Source organism: Canis lupus, chromosome 32 (genome assembly GCF_003254725.2).
Source record: "Canis lupus dingo isolate Sandy chromosome 32, ASM325472v2, whole genome shotgun sequence".
NCBI lineage: Eukaryota > Metazoa > Chordata > Mammalia > Carnivora > Canidae > Canis > Canis lupus.
The window spans coordinates 19,846,040-19,865,511 of NC_064274.1; the positions used below are offsets into that span (position 1 = coordinate 19,846,040).

The window sequence follows — 19,472 nt, forward strand, 5'->3', positions numbered from 1 at the left end:
TGCCCAAACCTAGCACATTTCTTGACACTATAGCAAAAATAAATAGAAAAAAATAAGTAGGAAAAACCATTCTACTAATTCTACTACCTGAATTGTTCAGTAAAAATTTCAGATGTGGCTGTAGGACTCAAAGAGATCTTTCCGAAGTCAAAATGCTGTTTGGACACTAAGGAGTCTAGCTCCAGGCCCCAATCCTATGTGTGACCTTGCACTTTTGGACCCAACAGGCCACATAAGGGTGGGGATGTGGGGGTATGACTCAGCCCCACCCTCTCCATGGCCCAATCATGTTCATATTCTCATATGCATATCTGCATTCCTCACCCAGTCTTCTCCATTTGGAGGCCTTCCTATTGGGGGTCTCAGCTGAGGCACTTTTATTCACCTTGATTCAGCATTTTCTCACTTCTAGCCTCTCCCCTTTCTCTCCCCTGGCCCACAGGTCCATAAAAGGGAGGAGTTTTTCCTTGGGGGCTTCTCATCAGTGAGATGATTCCTCCCATTTTTGTTTCATCCACCTGCCCCTCACCCTGTGCTGTTCTAGCGGGGAAATGGACCACCAGGGGGCTGAGAGTGGTACCTGTTTTTCTGCCTTTTGTTTGCACTGTCACAGTAACTGAAAAAAGGCTTGGTAGTTACTTTCACTTTGGTTCATTGTCCTACTTGACCACACTGACACCTCATTACATGGCAATCGCTAAGTGGTTTTTGGACACTAAGTCTACCTTGAAAGTTGTGCATGAAAAGAGAAGGCCAGCATCCCTTCTACAAGAATTATAAGGGGAATTATTAACATTGCCATCATGGCACATGTAACTTGTGGCTCTGAATGGAAATTAGCAAATATGAGACATCATAGGAGCACTTCCACAAAATCCAGATTTTCTCAGAAGCGTCTATTAGCCAACAGCACAATAAGATGAAAACATTTGTATAATTAAGGAAATACTTCTGATCTTCTTAAGCCCTGCCCAGGTCATACAATCTACTCTCCTCTACACCAATTCTTAAGACATTTCTAGCTCATAGGTATAGATAATCTATCCTTCTCATTTCATTTTATTATATTTTCCTCAGATTTCAACCATCGCATTTGCTTTGCTATTACTTTCCTTAGAATAGTTATTTGTGCATATCTCTGTCTCCCTCCATATATTGTAAGCTCCTAGCATACCGCCTCACATCCAGTATCACAGCCAAACCATTTTATTTAACACTATTTTGATTGTAATAAGCATTAAAAAAAACATTTTTTAGGCTGAATTATTAATTTGGATTTGGAAGTTGTAAGAGAAATTCATTATGTAGTTTTAAAGAGTAAGCCTCATCCAGGAAGTTCTTTTGGTGGAATAGCCAGTTAAGGCCATTTTTTAGAATGATATTTTTTATTTTGAGATATTTTTACTGTGAGGTGTATTGATATATAATTGTAAGAAATAATACAGTAGTATCTTATGTACCCTTAATCCAGGGTCCCCCAGTAGTACCACTTGCAAAACTATAATACAACATCCTAACCAGGATCTCAAGATCTATAATATCAAGGTATAAAACAGTGTAATTGCCAGAATTCTTCTTGTTGCTCTTTTATGTTCACCCCTACTACCTTCCCACTTCCACTGTCTCCTTCTTCTGACAACCAGTAATCTGTAATCCATTTCCATAAGTATGTCATCTTAAAAATGTTATATAAATGAAAGCATATCTTTGAAGTTTTTTTTCAGTCAGTACACTTCTATGGAGATCCATCCAGGTTGTTATGTATTTCAGGAGTTTGCTCTTTTTTATTGCTGAGTAGAATTCTTTAACCATTCATCTACTAAAAGATATCCGGGGGCACCTGGGTGGCTCAGTCAGTTAAGCACCTGCCTTTGGCTCAGGTCACAATCCCAGAGCCCTGAGATGGAGCCCCACATCAGGCTCCCTGCTCCACAGAGAGCCTGCTTCTCCCTCTCCCTCTGCTGCTCCCCATACTTTTGCTCTCTCATTTTCTCTTTAAAATAAGTAAATTAAAAATCTTAAAAAAAAAAAGGCATCCAGATTATTCCTACTTTATATTCCCACCAGCAATGTATATGTCATCCAATTCCTCCATATCCTTGACCTTGGTATCATTGATATTTATTTTTAACTTTATCCATTTTGGTAGGTAAGTAAATTAAAAATCTTAAAAAAAAAAGAAAGGCATCCAGATTATTCCTACTTTATATTCCCACCAGCAATGTATATGTCATCCAATTCCTCCATATCCTTGAGCTTGGTATCATTGATATTTATTTTTAACTTTATCCATTTTGGTAGGTGTTAGTGATATCTCATTGTGGTTTTATTTTATTTATTTTTATTTTACTTTTTTTTTAATTAGCATTTCTTTTCAGTAGGAGCTTTTTTTTTCTTTTTAAGATTTTATTTATTTATTCATGAGACACACAGAGAGAGGCAGAGACATAGGCAGAGGGAGAAGCAGGCTCCATTCAGAGAGCCTGATGTGGGACTCGATCCCACGACTCCAGGATCACGCCCTGAGCCAAAGGCAGATGCTCAACCGCTGAGCCACCCAGGCATCCCTTTCGTTGTGGTTTTAATTCCAATTTCCCTTCCCTAATTGCTAATGACATCATACATCTTTTCATATACTTATTTGCCATTTGTGTATCCTCAATGACAAAATATCTTATCATGTCTTTTGCCAATTTTCTAATGGAATTGTTTTTGTTTTTTTGTTACTGTTGAGATTTGAAAGTTCCTTGTATATTCTAGATAATAGTCCTTTATTGAATGTGTGATTTGCAAATGTTTTCTCCCAGTCTTCCCAGTCTGTAGCCTGTCCTTTCATTGTTCTAGCAAGATCTTCTCAAGAGTAAGATATTTTAGTTTTGAAATATATTTTATCATTTTTTTCCTATTATGGATTGTGCTTTTGGTGCCTACTCTTAAGATTATTTGGTCTAGCCCTAGATACTAAAATCTTTCTTCAATTTGTTTATGTTTTATAATTTTATGTTCTACAGTTAAGTCCGCAATACATTTTGAGTTAATTTTTTACATAAGGTCTGAGATGTTGGTCAAAATGTCCTTATTTATTTATGTATATATTTAACCTATGAATTTCCAATTGCTCCATATTTTAAAAGCCCATCTTTTCTCTAATGAATGGTTTTTCCATCATTGTCAAAATTCAGCTGAGCATATTTGTATGGGGCTACTCCTAGATTTTCTGGGTTTTTTTTTTTTTCCATTGATCTATGTGTCTATTGTTCTGCCAATATAATGCAGTCTTGATTACTACAGCTCTGTAATAAGTCTTGAAATTGGGTAGAGTGATTCTTCCTACTTTAGTTTTCTTTTTCAAAATTGTTCTATTCCAGAATCAGAAAATGACAGTGGCATAAGAGGACCCGAGGCTCATCTCATCCCTGAACACAGCTAGATACTTTCAAATCATCCTAAATACACCAGAAATCAAACTGAAGACTCACAGAACAAACTCCACAACTAAAGAGAGAGAAGAGACCACATCAAAGAAGGTTGAAGTGCAGAGATGGGGTCCAGGGAAGAAATGGATCATGGATGCTGTGGAGGGGAAGCAGCTGTGCTTTCAGAGTAAGGTGAGAGAGAGGGGAATGCACAGGGGAACACAAAAGGAGAGCCTTTCCCCAAAGCCATTGGCTTGGAAAACAACAGGGGCTGATTTTTGTGAGTTCTTGCAACCAGCCAGGCTTAAAACCTAAGTTTTAAAGGTTATTAGGCTTGGTTGGGATGAAGCCATGAAGGCACTGCCCTACGCCTGGAAGGAAGGCAGGTAAACAACCCAGGGGCAGACAATGTGGAAATAGCAATCTGAAGAATGCCTGGAACACACATGAAGAGATTATTTGCTCTTCCCAAGGGAGTCCCTGAGAGGCAATGTTCAAGAAGAAGCTGCTCCAGGAACAAAAGAACTGCCTCACTCCATTTCCTTCTCCCACCCTCCAGCATAAACACAGAGTCACCCGAGGGAAGTAGCTAGGCATGGACAGTGGCTGCTTAACTTGCTTACACCAAGCCCCACCCCTCTGTGTTCTGGCAGGACTGCTCTTCTCAGTCAAGCTTGCCTCAGTTCCAGAACAGCAGGGCTATCCCCCAGAGCACCAGCACAAACCTTGCCTACATCACATCTCCTGGCCACACCAATACTGCAGGGCCTCAGTTCTGGTGGAGTTGGTATCAGGACTGACCTTGCAAGCAGACCAGAGCACACCTAGTTAAAACTCAACACATTCAGGCCAAGGACCAAATGCTGTTCATAGCAAGCAAGGAGACACTGTGAAGATGACTGGCCTGAAAGATATAGCAGCCAAAACATAACAGCAAAGTTTATACAATGAACACCAGAGACAGAGAAGATGTAGGGTTTAGCACTGAGTAGGAAGCTAATGAAGTCTGATCAATCTATTGAAGAAAACAAAATTATAGGACTACTCTCACCTTATAAGCAGTTAATTTCTAAGTGAATTATGAGGAAAATGACCACAACGTTATATTAAAAATGGATACATCAGAGCAAGTAGGATTTAATTCTGGAATGCATAGATGGTTCATCATCAGAAAATTTATTAATGCAATTTGGCAATAAGTGGCCTAAACTATTAAAATCACATGATTAGCTCAATAGACGGATGATAAAGCTCAAAACCAATTTTATAACAGTAAGGATCAGAAAATTATGAACTAAAGGGGCCTTTCACCTGACAAAGAGTATTTACTAAAAACATTCTAAGCAAACACCAGACTAGAAACATTTTTCAAGATCAGAAGCAACACAATATCCTTTACCATGGCACCTGTACAATACCAGTTTGGAGACCCATATTTGGATTTATTTCTAGGATCCATAATTATTTCTGTGAACTTAAAACTAAATTTTATTTTCAGATGATATGGTTATCTAAAAGAAAGCCCAATAGAACCAAAGCTAAAAGAGAGCTTGCTAAATACAAAACTATACTACAAATATCATTGCCACTTTTCTGATCCAATAGCAAGCGACTAGAAACTAAAATTGAGGACACAAAACCTGGCCCCTATAAACTTCGAAAGTTACACATTTGATCTTCTCTCCTTGCTGTAACTATTAAGAGAGCTAATGTGTTATTCAAGAAACATTTATTGATAAATACTGCAAAGTAGCAGCATCCTTGGTGACTGGCATGCAGCATTGTCAAAAAGACAAAGTCAAAACTAAAGGCATCTTACAGAATGGGAGAAGATATTTGTAAATGATATATCAGATAAAGGGCTGGCATCTAAGATATATAAAGAATTTATCAAACTCAACACCCCCCCAAAAAAATAATCCCACTAAAAAATGGGCAGAAGACATGAATAGACGTTTTTCCTAAGAAGACATACAGATGGCTAACAGACATATAAAAAGATGCTCAACATCACTCATCATCAAAGAAATACAAATCAAAACTACATTGAGATATCACCTCACACCTGTCAGAGTGGCTAAAACAAAAAATACAAGAAACAAGTGTTGACAAGGATGTGGAGAGAAAGGAACCCTCTTGCACTGTTGGTTGTATTGCAAACTGGTGCAGCCTCTCTGGAAACAGTATGGAAATTCCTCAAGAAGTTAAAAATAGAGCTAAGCTATGACCCAGCAATTGTGCTACTAGGCATTAACCCCAAAGATACAAATGCAGTGATCTGAAGGGGCGCCTGAACTCCAGTGTTTATAGCAGCAATGTCCACAGCAGCCAAACTATGGAAAGAGCCCACATGTTCACTGACAAATATAAGAAATTTAAAGAGGAAAATAAAAATAATACAGAACCAAACTTTCTTACACTAGCTAGAATATCCAACATTGTGTTGACTAAGTGTGGTGAGCGTGAACATCCTTGCTTTCTTCCTAATCTTAGAGGAAAAACATTCAGTCCTGTACCATTAAGCATAAGGTTAACCACGGCAGGTTTGTTTTCTTGTTGTTTTATATAGGTGGTCATCATCAAGTTGTGGGAGTTTCTCTATATACTTACTTTTCTAAGATTTTTATCAGGAATTGGTATTAATCTTTTTCCTAACTATTTTTTGTATTAATTGATCATATAATTTTTCTTCTTTAGCCTTATTATGGTAAATGATATTTGATTTTTGCATTTGAACCATCATTGCATCTCTGGAATACACCTCACTTGGTCGTGATGTAGAATTCTTTTTATATATTGCTGACATTTTTGCAGGTATTTCTGAGGATTTTTGCATTGATTTTTGTGAGGAACATTGGACTGTAGTTCTTTTTATATTGTCATCTGGTATCGGTATGAGGGAAATACTAGCTTCATAAAATGAATTCCATTTCTATTTTTTAGGCAGGACTGTGCAAAGTTGGTGTTATTACTTCTTTAAACTCTGGTAGGATTTTCCAGTGAAACCATCTGGGCATGAAGATTTCTATTTGGGTTATTTTAAAATAATGAATTATGTTTTCTTATTGTTTATAGAGCTCTGCTGCTTTAGCTCTGTCACACAAATTTTAATATGTTATATTTTTATTTTCAGTTCCATGTATTTTTTGAGTCAACTTCTTTGACCCATGGGTTATTAACAAGTATGTTTAGTTTCCAAGTGTTTAGAGATTTTTCTATTACCTTTCCATTACTCATTTCTGCTTTGATTCCATCATGGTCAAGGAACACATTCTGTATAATTCAATTCTTTTAACTCTGATGAAGTTTGTTTCTGGGTTGCTGGTATCTTCTGCTCCAAGTCTGGGATTCAAGAGATAAAAAGAAAACCAGAAACACTCACCACTGTGTTCTTCTTCAGGTTCTCAATCCCTAGCCAGTCTACTTTCTTCCAGAAGAGGAAAGTGAAGCCTTGTTTTATCAAGGCATTTGGTTAACTATTTCATTGTGGCAGTGGTAGAAATGGTGGCTGGTAGCATATGGAGAAAGTAAAATATATGTGTGTGTGTTTGTGTTGTGTCATACCACTTAAAAAATTTCTACATAGATCTATATGTGTGAATAAAGAACTAATAGGAAAATAATCAAACAATAGCATCTTATAAGAAAATATAATTTAACAGAAAATTACAGGATAGATTAAGAACTTCTAGAAGTTGGGATGCCTGGGTGGCTCAGCTGTTGAGCGTCTGCCCTTTGGTTCAGGGCATCAAGTCCCTCATCAGGCTTCCTGCATGGAACCTGCTTCTCCCTCTGCCTATGTCACTACCTCTCTCTCTATGTCTGTCATGAATAAATAAACAAAATCTTAAAAAAAAAACCTTCTAGAAGTATAAATGACTGAAAAAATCAGAAACAGAAACACAGATAAGTATTACTAGCATTATAAGAAATCTTTCTACAGGGCAGCCCCGGTGGCACAGCGGTTTGGCATCGCCTGCAGCCCAGGGCGTGATCCTGGAGACCCTGGATAGAGTCCCACGTCAGGCTCTCTGTATGATGCCTGCTTCTCCCTCTGCCTGTGTCTCTGCCTCTCTTTCTCTCTCTCTCTCTCTCTCTGTCTCTATGAATAAATAAGTAAAATCTTAAAAAAAAAGAAATCTTTCTACAAAAGAAGTATATAGCTATGTAGCATTAAAAGTACATAGTCATATATAGAGAGTGTCTATAAATATTTATGAAGAGGCCAGTAAGATTTGAAGAGACAATTCGCAGAAGAGGAAGCATGCATAGGTAATTATTAAATAATCACGCTTTATAACAGTTTAAAAACAGAAGTTAACGATTTTCTAGATGATGTGTCTTTGAATATTTATTGTGTCACATATATACTACACACTAGATATCTGATTGTAACTTAAATCAGGCACATTTGATAGAAAGAAATTTTATAACAATGATACAGTAACTTCCTTCAAGACAAGGAATAGCCATCTAGGTTCTTACTGCCAATGATCACATTGCCAACATGGCAGTAAACAAGCTTATGTATTTCCTTCAGCATCTACATGATTATTTGCAAATAAATAACATGGTTCTGTGCTTTCATATAAACTTCATATTCATTGTGAAGTAAGCTAAAAGATAGTGAAGATCTATATATCCCCTTTCTGAATGATCTCTCAGCCTCCTGAGAGGTCAGCAAACTTTCTCTGAAATGCCAGATAAAGCAAAACATCTTAGGCTTCATAGGCCACAGGATCTCTGTTGCAACAATTTGACATCACATTTGTCAGGGAGGAAAAACTCTCCTCAACCCTCTTAAGTTTGTACTTAGGGCCAGCAAATTAAACTGACAAAAGGCAGATTAGCAAGAGAAAAGACAAGGTTAATTCTTGTTTGTTCACAGGACAACTCACAGAAAACTGTGGCTTAAAGAAAAGGTAGAATTTGGGGCTTATATACCATTTTAATGTGGGAAAAGTTGGAGGACAAAGGGCATTTATGGGAAAACAAATCTCTCTTAGGAAAGACAAATGGACACTCAGGAAAATGGATAGGAGATATGAGAGTTTTGTAACAATTTCCTTTTAGACAATTTCTTATCCCAGTGCTGACTTCTTATCTCCTTGATAGAAGTCATCTTCCCAGGTTATGAAATTCTGAGGAAGGGATTTATGACAATTGAATTCTTTGGGGACGCTTTGCTTTTTGGAAGGGGAGTTTAAACAAAGCCTTTTTTACATCTCTTAACTCTCAAATGTCTTCAGCTCAACATAATCCTTATGTCACAGTAGTATATTCTGGAGTCCTTCACAATGTTATATGAAAGCAGTCATAGACAATATATAAGTGAATGGGGATGGCCATGTTTCAATATACCTTTACTTGCAAATACAGGCATCAGCCAGGGAGCCATGGCTTGTGGATCTCCAACTCTAGATTTTGCCTGTAATTTCAGGACATACACATTAAATATAGACAATGGTTAAGCAGTCAACTTTGATTAGTAACGGTAGTGAAGATTAATGTACATGGTTTGTCAAGAGCCTCCAATATTGTGTTTCCACAGTTTTTATAATGCTGTTTTTGTAAAAATGGAAAATAATAGAACATAATGTTTAGAGAATTAGGTAATAATTGTCTATGTGGAAGAACATGACTTTGGAAACACACAAACCGCTCAGATTTCTGGCTCTGCCATTTACTAGTTGTAGGTCCAGGGAAAATAATGTCTGCAAGCCTTAGTTTCTTCATTTATAAAAGAGTAAGAATAATATCTATTTCTTAGGGTTATTGTGAATATTAAAACGAAAATACATAAAAGTGATTAGCATGCTCCTTAGCATGCGGTGACCTTTAAATAACTCATGGCTAAGTTATTGTTTATAGTTTATTATGTATTAGTAAATAGAAGTTTCATCAGAGGGATGATGGAGAAATGAGCATTTGGGCTATGCTATTATCCCTGTAATAGATTTGATATCTGCACCTTGAACCATTCAGTTTTAATGATGATAATTACCACCGAAAAACAACATGGCCTATATTTTAAAACCAGGAACATCCCATATTATTTTGTTCAGAATTCTGAACAAAAAACTTGTCCTAGAGCCCCTTAGTAGTTAAGATAAAAGAAAATACAAATGAAATAGGCACAAGCGGCAGTTTGAAAACTGAGCATTTGAAAGAGGAAGAGGCTACATCAGTTATCACCGTAAGGTCAGAGCATGGTTCTTGTGCCCTTTTTTTCTGGACTGCCTAATTTTATGCAGGGTGACTAGTAACTGAATAAGAGTAGTGCATTAAATTATAATATGATGAAATAAATCACTATCAAGCATAGGAGAAGCTGATGATATCACCTCCTCTAAAGTCAAAAATGCTTTATTCATCCTTATCTCTCATCAGGGAGCACTGACACACTAATGACATCTGGGTTTCTTTCAAACCAGTGGATTTTGGACAGGGTTGAAAGTTTTTTCCTTTTTCTTTCAATGGTTCACAGCCCCAATTAGGAACAAAATTAGCCACTGTCAGGGGATGGATGATTCTTTCCACAGAAGACTTCTTCCTAGTAAATTTGAATTGCAAATGTCAAAACCCCTAAAGAAAACGAGGGCAAAATAAATAAATAAATAGTGAGGTTTTTGTTTTTTGTTTTTAAAGAGCAGCAGTAATTCATTATCAAGCAATTAGGCTTGCCATAAGCTCCCATTTCTCAGTTTAGAATATCTCGGTCAATATTGGCAATATAATTATGATAAAGGTTGAAGACACCGTGCAGCACTCAAATGTTAACCATTTACAAACAATTTGTCTTTAATGACAGACAGGAGAGCATCTAATTACACACAGCATTTCAAGAAAGGCTGACTATTTGCCAAACAGCACTCCATTTGATTGCCTTTAAAGTGCAGCCCTGGGTTGTTAAAAGGAAAATAGAATTTTTGGCTCCAGGTAATTAACTTTCCCCGCTGTTCCTTTCTGAGGCCCTAATGAAGGCCCTTTGAAGTCTTCATTACCGATGGGTATTTGTCAAGGCCAAAATAGTAATGCACAGCCCAAGTCCTTCAAATAACATTTTCCTTTAGCATTCCTCTGTAAAATCTTTGAAATGATTAATAATGGCCTGAAAGGTGCAAAGGGCAAGACTCATGGCCTGAAATAAGTCATCTATAGGGCTGAGACAAGACAGCCCCCAAAAGGAAAGTAATACCAAACTGAAGGAGGATAGAGAGAGATTATTTGAGATCGAGATTATTTTCAACAAGGCTGGTTCTTCAAAGTGTTGTGAAAAAAGTACAAAGGGAAAAAAAATGGAAGTATGAAAAGTAAAGACAACGGAGAAAAACTAAAGCATAGCTTCAAATACATACAGGATCATAGGAATTCATTATTGACTGGATGGGCCCATATTTAGGAGCATTTGGCTTGAAATAGGAGTAAAGGTGAAATTAGTTATAGAGTTGGTCTGCTCCGTTTGTCTCAGAGATAACTAGATATATTTCTAGCACTTCTTTTTCTCCTAAGAGTCCAGTATCTATAGAATCTATTTGAAGAGAACTCAGAAGTGCATTTCATAGGCTCTTGATAGTGCCAATGTGCCATGGATTTTCTCAAAACCCCTTCCTTTATTAACTAAAGTGCATGAAGAGACTCTGAATTATTGATTTGCTTTTGTTAAGACTTTTCTGCCCAGCTTCTTCAGTATTCTCAACACAAGTTTCGTAGAGCTGGTAATGAGCTCTCTAATTTTGAGGGTCTCATTTGTTTATATATTTTTTCAGAATATTCAAAATAGAAGGGATTCAGCATTAATGAAATACTCACTTTGTGTCACATTTTCATTTTCTCTCTTAGGCTCCTGCTTTTGTGTGGCTGCAGGGGTATTTAAATTATTTAGTCTCCTCCTGGTTTCAATTCCTAGGAAGCAGCCTAGACTTCACCTTCACCATTCCCTTCATCATAATGTTTACTTGTCTGACAAAACTCAGTTCATGGCTACATCATACCTCATCTGCAAATCTTGGATTCCATTTTCCTAATACATCCCAATGCCAACCACTTCTCACACTAGTTCAAATCACCATGACCTGCTCTTTAAAGAGATTGCTGCAATTTCCACTGACTTCTACCCTTGCTCACCCCATGATTCTCCCCTACACTGCCAGAAAGACACTGAAATCCTATGTCAGATTATATTACTCCTCTGTTTACAACCAACCCATCAATGAACTCATTCAAAGGAATATATATATGCAACATAATATATACATGAATATATACATATATACCCACATATAGATCCATATAAATGACTCATTTCTTCATTCCATTCAAATGCTACCTTATGAAAGACACTTCATCTGACAACTCCAACTAAAAGAGCATCCTTACTCCAATAATCTCCATCTTCTTAACCCACTTCATTTTCTTTCAAAGCATCATCCAAATATATATCCTATATTTGGAGCTTTTCTTCTGTTGTACCCCTATAGAAGGCAGTCCCCAGGAGAGGGGATCTTCACTGTATCGTTCACTGCTATACCCCTGAAACAGGTGATAATGAATGAATGGATGATAGATGAATCTATGGTCTTCTATTTTGTGTCCTCCAGTCACTGAAGATTCCAAGTTAAAATATACTATCACTTTTTTTATGATTCTCAAGGCAGTTTCTTCCAAATTTTGAAACATTTGAAACAAAGGGCATTACATTTCTATGTTACTAGTACCCAGTAGCTTATAAATACATGTTCATCCATTTGTTCATTTCAAGGAGCTTACAATTCAGGTGGATGCTGTGTTGGGGACGCATCAACACCATACAGTACCTTACAGAACAGAAACAATCATTAAATACCACATTTGCTTGCCTAAACCAATTCCATTTTAGGTATAGCTCCAAATCTTATTTTTTTTGGGGGGGGGAATATGACAGTTTAAATATACCAGGTGTCTTATTAATTTCCTAGCACTGCTCTACCAAAGTATCACAAACTGCATAGTTTAAAACCAGAAAAATTTGTTATCTCACAGTTCTGGGGGTTCAAAGTCTAAAACCAAGGTGTCAACAATGTCATATGCCCTTCAAAGGCCCTAGAGGAGGATCTTTGTTTGGATCTTTCAGTTTCTGGTGGCCCCAGGTATTCCTTGGCTTGTTATAGCACAACTTCAGTCTTTGCTACTGTCTTCGTGGCCATCTTGCCTCTGAGTCTGTCTCTTCTTCATATAAGGATTCTAGCCATATTAGATTAAGGGACTACCCTACTCCAGCATGATCTTATTTTAACTAGTTACTTCTGCAATAACCCTATTTCCAAATAAAATCACATTCTGAGGTACTAAGAGTCAAGACACCAACATATTATTTTGTGGGACACGATTCCACCCCACAGCACTAAGGAAACAAAACCTCATATATCTCCTGCCATGGAGACTGTTCCTTTATTCATTTTACAGACATTTATTCAGTCATTTTTTTCTTACACACAATGCTAGATTCAGGCAATAAAAATAAATTAGACCTAGTTCTTATCTGAAAGGAGATACAGAAATAAACAATTAAAATATGATCTTTAGGTGCAATACTGGTGCTATGACCACAGTGCCATGGAGGCAAAGATGAGTATGTGATTAATTCTGCCTGTGAGACCAGGCTAGCAATTACAAAGATAATTTTTTGAAGTTAATATTAATGGAAGTATAAGAGCTAAGCAGGCAGAAAGATCAGAGGAGGCATTTTAGATATGAGTCCATTCAATGCACATATATTGAGCACCTGCTGTGTGCTAAACATATAAGAAGTTAGATGCTGGCATACAGATATAATTTGTATTCGTTTTGGGGATAGAGGCATTAAATGCTCCTGTCTTGATGGAATATTAATTTAGTGGGGAAGACAAAAAGTAAACAGAAAAGCATAATAGAATGTGATAAGCACTATGACAGGGCTATAAAGGAGGATGGGAAGAAAGATAATTAGGTTTGAATGCCATGTTAAATGATTCGGCAATATCATGAAGACTATTATATAGGGGAGTCACATGATTAGACATTTTGCTAAATGAAAAAAAAAAGACTCTTATCAAGCTTCCTATTGCAGAATGAAGGATTCTTCACACTGTCCAGTGTCTTGTTTTTATTTCATTTTAAGTTCAGATTTTCATACATCCATACCCACATGCCCTTTGCTAGGTGTTGCTTGGATGCTGTGTTTTTTAATCATCATCCATAAATTAGCCAGCCAGGGCCTAAAACAAACAGATAATAAGAAAGGAATAAAAATTGAGAGCCAAATTTCTTTCTCTAGGACTTCAAGCTATGAACAAATGGAAAGGGAAGGAAAGTACCAAATCAATAAGTCTTTGGTAATATGAAGTTAAAGTTTTCTGAGCATTATTAAAAATGTAATCTCCTTTGAATCACTGGATTTTGCAGTAAGAATGGATTTGGGAAAAATCTTCATTAACCAGACTCCAGAGTTTTTACTAAACTCTTCATGATTCCCTTTTTTAAAGGTATCTCATAAATAAGAGTTTTATATAATTAGACATGTGAAAATTACAAGGAATTGATTTATGTGTATATATATATAAATATGAGTATACGTGTTATGGTTTCATCTTTTTAAATGCACGTAGATGAAGTTGTATAATACACTGGTCTCTGGAAGCCACCTAAAGAAAAATGAAAGAACTTCTAAAACTGTTAAGTGTAAGCATAAAGTACTATTTTCAAGGAAAAACTTCTACCCTCTTAGTTAATTCTTGGGGACCTGTGAATGCAACTGACAGAAGATGGGTTAGGAAGACAAAAAAAAACGATTTTAATACATAAAGTAGAGCATAAGAGAGTTCAACGAGAAATACGACTCAGTGTGGTGCTTAGAATTTAGGGCTCATAGACTAAGGGGATAGGGAGAAGAAAACTTACGGAAGTAAAATAAATTCTTAGAAGGGGGTGTAGAGAGAAAGACACTTAAGGGAAAACAAATGACATTTTGGTAAAATAAATAAGCCCTTAGGAGAACAGATGGGCAAGGTGATAGTTTTGTGACAAGGTAGGTCTTTTCCGAGTGCTGCAACTTTTTTTTTTTTTTTTTGTCTTTTTGTCTCTGGTGATAAGAATCAGTCTTTCCTGGTTGCTCTCCGGGAGGGGATTTATGACAATTGGATTCTTTTGGGAGGCTCTGCTTTTAGGCAGATAAGAGATTTCAGAAACTCAAGTGCTTAAAATAATTGTTATGCCACAGTGGCGTGTTTGAGATCCCTTCATGAGAACAGAAGGATGGGTACAGGTACGGGCCTCGACAGACAAGTGGAGACAATAGGAGCCTCGCTCGGTTGTAAGCACCTAAGGTGAAGAAGAATCATCTCATTTCGGGATCCCTGGGTGGCGCAGCGGTTTGGCGCCTGCCTGTGGCCCAGGGCGCGATCCTGGAGACCCGGGGTCGAATCCCACGTCAGGCTCCCGGTGCATGGAGCCTGCTTCCCCCTCTGCCTGTGTCTCTGACTCTCTCTCTCTCTGTGACTATCATAAAAACAAAAAAAAAAAGAATCATCTCATTTCTCCCGTGCTCTCACTTTGTGACGGGGCAGCTAACAGGGCCAGTGGAGGGTTTCGGGATACACAGGTTTCACCTCCAAGTTTTAACCCGGGAATGACGAGCTCCTGGCTTTTGTTCTTATCCCTCTCCTCTTTTATTACCCTTTGCTTTTTACAGGGAGGAATAATAAATAGCTTAAATCAGCCCAAGTCTTCTCTGTCTCAGTTATTTTCTAACTAGATTTATAGTTTAAAAAAAAAAAAAATCCAGTCCTGATAGTAAAAGAATTTTAATTAGGACTTTGAAATCCAAAGGCAGGATACAGCCGTGTGTGCGCTGAGTAACTAAGGAGGCTCGGAGCGTCCAGAGCGTGGGCAGGGAGCCCCGGACCTGAGGGCGGGGGGGCCCCAAGGGCTCCCCTGGGGAGGGCTGCGGGGAGGGCTGCGGGGGGAGGAGGGCTGCGGGGGAGGAGGTCTGCGGGGGGGAGGTCTCTGGGGGGGTCTGCGAGGGAGGGCGGCGGGGGAGGGTTGCGTGGGGGAGGGCTGTGGGGGAGGAGGGCTGCGGGGGGGTGCTGCGGGGAGGGCTACGGGGTGGAGGGCTGCCGGGGAGGGCTGCGGGGGAGGAGGGCTGCAGGGGGGGGCTGCGGGGAGGGCTACGGGGTGGAGGGCTGCAGGGGGGGGCTGCGGGGAGGGCTGCGGAGGAGGAGGGCTGCGGCGGGGTGGGCTGCGGGGGAGGACTGGGGGGGTGCGGGGGAGGGCTGCTGGGGGAGGAGGGCTGCGGCGGGGAGGGCTGCCGGGGAGGGCTTCAGGGGAGGAGGGCTGCAGGGGGGGGGGCTGCGGGGAGGGCTGCGGAAGAGGAGGGCTGCGGCGGGGTGGGCTGCGGGGGAGGGCTGCGGGGGGGGGGGGAGGGCTGCGGCGGAGAGGGCTGCCTGGCGGGGGGGGGGGGGGGCTGCCTGGACGCCCAGCGCTCCCCGAAGGAGCCTCCGGCCCGTGGCTCTAGAGCCTGCTGGGCCCGCGGACGGCGGCGAAGGTGCCCAGACACTTCCAGTCACTACATTCCCTCCTCGCAGGCTCATTCTGACACCACTACGATCAAACACGCTTGTAAATTATCTGTACTAAACACATGTGATATAAAATGTGACCCTAAGGGCTTTTTTTTAGAGGTTTATTTAGGCTTCTTTTTTTTTTTTTTTTTCATATTAAAAATATATTTCTCTTTTTTCCGTGGACCCATAATGCCCTGTTGTTCTCTAGTTTTCCATCATAAATTCTGCGGCTATAGCTTCTATTCTTTTCCATTTTTTTTACTCACTTTTATATACAGATGAGAGATTTTAAAGGCACTCTCATTTGCTGAATGTAAAAACTGAAGTGCAACTGAAATCCTTAGAAGAGCAAACTCTGTCTATCACACACCATTACCTTCTACATTGTTTGTGATTACTGGGCTTGAACTTAACAAAAGGCTTCAATCCCACCTTTTTGAAAGAATCTATTAAACAAAACAAAACCCATGAGATCTGGGGGGCAAAAAGAAAGAAAGAAAGAAATATCTGACCCATTTTTAGCATGCTAAAATAAACCACCAGCACCACCTATCAGGAGATTTCAAACAATGGCAGTAGCACATACTTGATCCAAATGGAAAGATCTGAGTTAAAACCTGTCAGTATGCCTAACGGTCTTTAGTTAATTCGCTAACTGTTGTCCAGTTCAAACTCAAAACACACTTCTTACATGCAAAATATACAAAATATAATGTGCATGTGTGCACATCTGTGTATATTCATTTTTGTGTGAATATATACACTCTGTAAAAGTGGGGCAAACACAAGGTCGAACACAGTAGAGCCATATCAAGGTGAATCTAAAAAACACTCATTGTAAAGATTTTTCACATATTAAATATGGGCTCTCAAGCACCTAATGACAACAAAAGAAAGATGAGCAGTTATAAGATTTATAGTGGCCCAGAACTTGAAAATCTATTTCAATTGAGGTATTAACTCTATTTGGAACAAATAAATAAATAATCTCACAGAGCTTGTGACTAATCAGAGTTGTGCTCTGATTGCATTGTCCAGCATATTCAGCAAGTTTCTATGACTACCATTGAAATAGGAAAGCAGTGACTAAAAAAGTTAAGAACTACTTGAGGGTAAGTGTGGAGATCTTGACTATTGTCACAAGTTCTAAAACTCTGATGACTGCAGTCTTCATTTGAGTCCTTTTCAAAAAATTGGGCTTTGCCAAAAGAGAGTATATAATACATAAATATAATTATGGAACTTGTAATCTAGACTAAAACTAAGAAGAATGTTTTTTTTTCTTTTGCTTGTGTTTTAGAAATAAAGCTTGCTAGCATTATTGGTAATCTACTTTCTCAGCAATCTCCTCTAAATGTCCAATTTCCATTTATCTGATCGAAAAGACACAGCATTAGTGACTTTATAAAAATGATCCTTGGTCCAGTCCCTCATGCTATCCTGACCCATATAACATTTTGAAGATATTGTTTTAGGAGATCAGAAACAAGTGAAAACTCTGAAATCCCAAGCCAAACCATCTTGTTTACCCTATGTATGAATTTCCCCTGTCCTGACTGTCCCCAGCATTAGGAGAAGAAAGGTGCAAATTAGGACTACACTCCAAAGAATTATCCTATTGGTATAAATATCCTTAGCTGCTGCAACATCTGTTGTAGACACTGGTTAGAATAAGCACTATTAGTTTTGGAGAAAACTCAAAGTGCAGTCTTTATTGTCTCGCTTTGGCTCTATATTAAAAGTGAGATATTTTATTCAGCAATTTTCCATCTAGTGACACAACGGGACTCATGATGAGTGATGGACAGGTGGATGATTGAGTTGTTTTTGAGATAAGAACTGCTTAGCGGAAGAGTTATGGACCAAAGCAGCCAATAAAACCATCTACAAAGAATAATGGACAGTGATGACAGAGCTATAAGCACAGCAGGAAACATTTTTAGCTCCCTTTCCTGTCATGGGGGTGCACTTTCCTCTGCATTAGCCAGGATTGGGTCAACACCTGCAATATAATGCATTTTAAAACTCAAATGTGAGCTCACCCTGCTCCAGAGGAAAATGTTCTATCCAATTCCCCTTCAGCTCTGTGGAACTCTTGTGATTGTGTAACTACCTAACAAACACAGGGGTGGCTGGGCATTGCAAGAAGAAAATCAGCCAATTTACGACAAATTCTTAGCATCTGGTAATCCCAACTTTTTACCTATAGGGATTAAATGACCTCATCAAAATGACAGAAGTTGACTTCTCTCTCAACAGCAAATATAGAAAAAGTGTTGAGTGAGCATAATTTATTCCTGTCACGTAATTTCAGTTTCCACCAATGTGTTTCTAAGATATTATTGATGAGAAGTGGAGAAGAGTGGTGGGAGTAAAAGAAGTCCTGACTTGAACTTAAGCTGCTGGTACTCTGGGACATAACTGGGAAACGTGAAGAGTAGAGAAGCCTAATTTTATGAGACAGTAAAAATATCCTGGGAAATACTCAGGCTTAGAGACTCTAACTCACTCATACTTTTTGAAGGGGGCAAGAGCCAAGAGAGTCTGTCGTTAAGATTTTCCCAATGGATATGTGACCAAGGGGAGTGCCCCATAAATAACAACAAAAACTTGACTTTCCAAAGATCTTGGTAAGTCACAGTAAACCAGAGGGGGACATAAGAATTCCTTGGACTGGTTGGCTTTATGTGTTACATCTTCAAATAGGTAGGAAATATTTTTGTATTCAGTGCACATTAAGTCAAGGAGAAATTGATTTTTTTCTTTAATATTGTTTAAAAACCAAATTCACTTACTATTTCATTTTCATTGTCTGAATCAGACCTGGTATTCTGAAAATAGTTTGCAGACCATCTCACTTTTCTTTGGTGCTTATTCTTCTTTAGCCTTCTTGTGATTTTCTAAAACTATTTGGGAGGCACAGTGAGCTATTTACAAAGATAATAAAAAAAGAAAATCAGTCTCAGTAAATAGCACTATGCCAAGTATTATTATTTTCAAGTTTTCAATTATCTGTGATCACTGACTTTCAACTAATCAAAGCATGTGACCTTGCAAGAATTGACAGAAATATAACTGTTAGTGAGGACTTGATGCCGTTACCGTATTGTGGTTGCATTTGGTTTAGTTTTATCAGCTTCCATCCTGTGGCCCAGTCCATTTCACAGGGAGTAAACATCACAGTATACCAGTAATGTTTCATTTTTATTACATATGGATAGCAGAGCTACACCCTCGCTGATCCACTCTTTTTCAGATTCTTCACCAGAACAAAATGAGCTCTGCTCAATACCTTTCATCTCAGAGAAACCTTTCTCAGTGAGAGACCCACTGGTCTCCAACTTTCCCTTAATGCGGTACACAATGGTAGGGGGTATCCTATTTCATTTTTCTCGTGTTTATGTGAATTTCTTCCTCCAGCCTCTGTCCTTTCCTTAGTCCCTCCTCTCCATGGAAGAAGGATTGGCTGCCATGATTG

The 19,472-nt window shown here is 38.7% G+C and overlaps 1 long non-coding RNA gene across 5 annotated transcripts in view; it reads right to left on the reverse strand.

Annotated features, from left to right (window-relative positions):
- The window catches only part of LOC112645098 (uncharacterized), an 84,685-nt gene that overhangs the window by 25,233 nt on the left and 39,980 nt on the right, over nt 1-19,472 (reverse strand). For 3 of the 5 annotated variants that reach the window (XR_003126966.3, XR_004811241.2, XR_004811242.2), the window contains one exon: nt 18,790-18,921. This is a non-coding gene — a long non-coding RNA (uncharacterized LOC112645098). Of the gene's footprint in view, nt 1-9,677; nt 10,002-12,908; nt 13,652-18,789; nt 18,922-19,472 lie in introns of those variants that run through there. The other 2 variants (XR_007407810.1, XR_007407811.1) reach the window with 2 other exon arrangements.